General features: G+C 40.3%; 1 pseudogene; it reads right to left on the bottom strand.

The window, feature by feature from the left end:
- Window positions 1-2,868: 2,868 nt before the first annotated feature.
- On the bottom strand, window positions 2,869-4,488 carry LOC114630920 (annotated as a pseudogene).
- Between the last annotated feature and the right edge of the window lie 632 nt (window positions 4,489-5,120).

Here is a 5,120-nt window from a genome sequence, read left to right as displayed (position 1 = left end):
GAATTGTGTCTCTATATAATCTGCCCTGAGATAAAAAACTATTAGATTATTCACTAATCCTAGCATTTCTGTGGTAATTACATGCTCACACCCAAATATCTCTGATCTCTGGTTGCTGGTCAGGTTGCTCCTGAACCTGGTGCATAGCTGGGCTGGCTTTCCTCTGCTGCTATTCTAGGAATTCCCTTCTCTTGTCTCATTTATGGGTTTTCCCTTCTTTTTCTTTTGTTGACTTTACTTCCTTATTCTGAGAAACACAGCCTCTAGTGCAGAGGTTCTCAACCTGTGGGTCCCAAATGACCCTTTCACAAGGGTGGCCAAGACCAGCAGAAAATGCAGATATTTATGTTACGATTCATAGCAGTAGAAAATTACAGTTATGAAATAGCAATGAAAATAATACATTTTGATCGTTTCTCTTTCCCTATCCCTCCAAGATCCTATCCACCCAACTTTGCTTTCTCAAAAATATTGAAAGTTTAAAAAAAATTACAGAAACAAAAAAATCAAAAGAAACTAGCGAAAGACCAATAATACAAGGAGTGGGAAGGCCAAACCAAGAAGAAACAAAAGGTACACACACACACACACACACACGAGTTCATTTGTGTTGGCCAGCTATTCCTGGGCATAAGGCCTCCTCTGGTGTGTGATTGATATACCCAATGACACTCCTTTAGAGAAAGCTAATTTTTATTTTGCTGGTGGGCATAAGTTATAAATATCTTTTTGATTAGGGATGGGACCCCATGGCCACTTTCCCATCTCAGTGCTGGGACCTTGTATAGACCTTACATACATTGCTACAGTCTCTGTGAGTTTGTATATACTTTAGTACTATTGTGTCTGAGGGACACTGTTCCCTTGAAATCATCATCACCTTTCTGCCTCTTCTTCCACATAGACCCCTGAGCCTTGAGGGAAGAGACTTGATGAACACATCCTATTTGGGACTGAGTGTTCGAAACTCTTTCATTCCCTGTACATTGTTCAGTTGTGGATCTCTGTGTAATTACTTTCTTCTGCAAAAAAAAATGCTTCTCTGATGATGGGTGAACAGGGCCTTGGTGGATGAGTATAGCTATGATCCTTTAACAGAATAATAGTATTAGATTTCCCGTAGACCCATTGACTATCTAATTTTGGGTTCTTGGCCACTTTAGCAGTATAACATTTCTTCCTTCCTTCCTTCCTTCCTTCCTTCCTTCCTTCCTTCCTTCTCCTTCTTCTTTGAATTATTTATTTATTTATTTATTTATTTATTTATTTATTTATTTATGTGAGTACACTGTTGATCTCTTCAGACAAACCGGAAGAGGTCATCGGATCCCGTTACAGATGGTTGTGAGCCACCATGTGGTTCTTGGGAGTTGAACTCAGAACCTCTGGAAGAGCAGCCAGTGCTCTTATCTGCTGAGCCATCTCACCAGCCCAACATTTCTTTTTATTAAAGTAAACAAACTGGAAGCTGTCAAATAGTCCTCTTATGTTTAATTTGTCTTTGACTTACTTGGCAAACAGCATCTCTGTTTTTTCTAAAATGGGTCTAACTAGGCTTATGACCAAGCATAGATTTTTTATTAGTTTAAATACAAACCATGCTCTGAATTATAATATCCATTTCCTATAGTTATATCTATTTAATTGCTACTAGTTGTTTGCAGTGAATTTCTAGATTTGAAAAGAATTTGGTTCTATTACTTTTTTTTTTTTGCATGTGAACATCTGTCACTTTTTAAAGCTTAAAAGTGGTAATGTACCATTCTATTTTAGACAGAAATTCACACTTTTCTTTCCAACTATTCAAGCTAAACAAATAGCTTAAATATACTTCAAGGTTCTGCATTACGCATACCATCTAGAAGTCTAAGCATATTAACACTTTGAACTGCAAGTGCTCCAAACTTAAGAGGTGTCCCAAAACGTAAAACACTGTGGCAGCTTCCTGACCCTTGTAGACTGTGCTTCTGCAAGCCAATTGCCTCGGAATAAACTAAATTACCGGTGACAAGTACGATTTTTAATATTACAATCTTGACAATGGTGGACAAAACTCCATATGAATACCACATCTTCAAATGCCAAATTTTTAGTCAAAAAAAAAAAGTTTTTTTTACACAGAAGTCTCCCGGCAGTAAAATGACCAATTCTGTTTAAGGTAGCCCTGATCTAGAATTTTGAAACAGGATCCAAGTAAGTGTCTTCATCATTTGCACACAGTTCCTCGTGCTGGCTTCCAGACAGACAGTCTTGCTGTTTTGTAAACTGAAGTGCTCTAGTTGAATAACATGAGAGAAGTTTCCGTTTTTAAAAAATCCTTGCATGTTTGTGCAGTTTAAAGAAACCTACCCCTGCTTTTATTAATAAAGAAATTAAAACAAACAAAAAAATGCTACATTGAACAGGGCTCGGGGTTGGTACCTGTAAACATTGTGATTCCACTGCATCCATTACGGCAAAAGGAGTTGACATGAAAAGAAGCCACACATCAGTTCAGAACATCTGTGCTGGTTTGAGCTGGTGGCCTCTGTCTACAGGTTTTCAATCTGGGTTGAGGGCAACGGGAACAGAAAAGAAGGAGGACGTGGGAAGAGGTATTAAGGGATGAGGAAGAGAAGCAGAACTTAAAGCCGCACCACAGAGTTCTATCTTAGTTCCCAACTCTGCTGATCATAGTTCGTTTCCACATTTATGGATTGATAAATGAAAATACTCTTGATAAATCAAGATATAGTTCTATACATACTGACATCACTGATGTCATAGTGAAAAAGGTTCAAACTTCCAGTGAAAGACTATGCAAGCCTGATAGCTCCCCTCAAGTTTACTGGTACAGCACACCCATCGTCTCTGGGCTTCGCATTCACGTCACTCTGAATGGAGGGCCGCGTGCTGATGCAGAGTGTGGGCATTGATGAATCCATTTGTCTCATTGGCAGACAAACTGCCAAAGTCAGCGACAGAGACAGCCATTTTGGCACTGGTGATGTGATGTGTATGATTTTCAAAGTCTACACCCAGGTTATTTACAGAAACCTCATTCATAAAGGATTCAGGGACAGCAATGCCCATTTTCAATCTCTTTGCTGGTCTTTCCGATTCTTTGCTGCACATGAGGTTTAACTCTGAGTGAAAAAATCCAGTCTCAAATAAATTAAAACAATCACTTTCACCACTGCTGGGTAGGGTGAGTAACTCTTTCGTTACAACAGGCACATGATTGACTTGTCCACGGCGCATGTTTCCCAGTGGAGGAAAGCTATCATCCAGACAATTCACATCTGTGGGGTTGCAGACAGATGCTACCCTGTTGGTCAAAGCTGTCAAGTCACTGGCAGTGAAGGAGCTGAGAACGTTCAGCGGCTGATCAGGAACGGGCTCAGGTCGGCTTCAAGTTAAGGCTGAAGAACTGACCGCACGGCCCAGAGACTCTGTTTCATCTACGAGACGATCCATATAGTCTGTAACGCCAGGGTGATGGTTATAGCGTTTCTTTCCAAATTTTGTCTGTTGAGCAAAGTAATCATAGCGTTCCGACTTCTTCCACACACACACTCGGCCACAGTCCTATATCTCACCTTATTTTTCTGAATGAGATGAAAATCTTTCCCATAAAGCATCAGTGCATGTTCAAAGCTTCGGCACTCCTCTTCTGTCCATGCCACCATTCCTTCTTGAGATGCCTTTCCATTACAGCAGTACCTTTCCACTGCTTCCTTTATATTGTGGTTACACTTGAGAAGTTCATATAATGCCTGTTCATTATCCCTGGTGTGTGTGCCCGAAGAAATTCTGTCTAGGACTTTTTTCGTTTCCAGTTCTTAATGAGGTCTCAATAAGGTACTCCTTGACTTGGCTCTCCAAAACCACATCAGGACGCCACAGTAACTGGTCTTCATTTTCATAAGCTCTCTCACCACCATTATACTCGCCAAGATAAGGCGGAATTTCTGCCTGATACTGTAGACCAACCATTATTTCCTTTCTCAAATCTTCAGGTGAGTTATCACTGTCCGTTTCAACATCCTCAGTCTCTGATTCCCTGTCTCCGTCACCTGTAGTGTTTGATCATAAAGGCCGAGGGAAGAAGTCAGAAGTTTCATGGGAAGTCATAGACGGTGTTAGATCATCTGCTGAAGACTGAGTTTCCTCATCATCGCCCAACAACAGGTCTTTCGCTATTTCTTCTTTGTCTAGAGTCATATCTGGTAGTTCGTCTGCAAGTTCACTTGGGGAGCTGTTTGCACTGGAATTTGCAACCGTTGGAATTGTAGATTCATAGCCGTAGAATGCCAATAGGTCTTCTAGAGGCATATTGCCTTCCTTTTCTAAGTCTTCAATCTCAGAACTGAAGTTTTTCCCATCATCCATTAATTCCTCTTCCTCTAGAGTTCTTTTGTCATCATAGTCATGGACCAGCATCTCAGCAGTGGGGTCAAAATCATGATCCTCAGAAGACAGAGACCCAACTGGGCTCGAACTTCCAAAGGAAGCTCCAGTCCAGTAGGCAGCTGTGAATGGGAGGAATATAGTAGGTCAGCCTCATTTTGCTGTTTCAGCTGGTCTCAAGTATGAGCTGGAACCCTGAAGTTGTAGGTTCCAACAGACAGGCTGGCAAGTGAGTGCAAGCTGGCGAGGAGGTTTTATTACCTTTAAGCTGCAATTATGCAAACAAAGATTATTTCTAATGAAGGGTAAAGTGGGCTAGCTTTCATGAGTAAAATAAATTGAAATTTTCATGAACATTGGGCTCTGTAATTGCATGTACCTGGAAAGATCTCCACTTTTTAAGCACCCTTATTAAATTACACTTAAATTTTTTCATGGAAACAAATTAATCACGGACATCTGATAAATAATGCAGACAAGTTTTAGTTTAAGCTTTTTGATTGATTTGTTGCTTAGTCAGAATCAAGAAGATTTTATTCCTAGTATTCTCCATGGGTGGGTATGCACATGTTAATATGTTCTTGCAGAATATAATGAAATCTGTCATGCTGCAGTAATACTGGTTTTCCTTAATTTTGAAGAATCCTCGCTGAATCTATCGCTGGATGTTATGGAGATTCAGGAGCACTGCACTGTGCTCAATGCTATCTAGCCACTGACATTTTTGTTTG

The sequence above is a fragment of the Grammomys surdaster genome, unplaced genomic scaffold (genome assembly GCF_004785775.1).
Source record: "Grammomys surdaster isolate TR1022 unplaced genomic scaffold, NIH_TR_1.0 348, whole genome shotgun sequence".
Lineage (NCBI taxonomy): Eukaryota > Metazoa > Chordata > Mammalia > Rodentia > Muridae > Grammomys > Grammomys surdaster.
The sequence above is the reverse complement of the archived record's forward strand: the minus strand, read 5'-3'. Positions and strand labels throughout refer to the sequence as shown.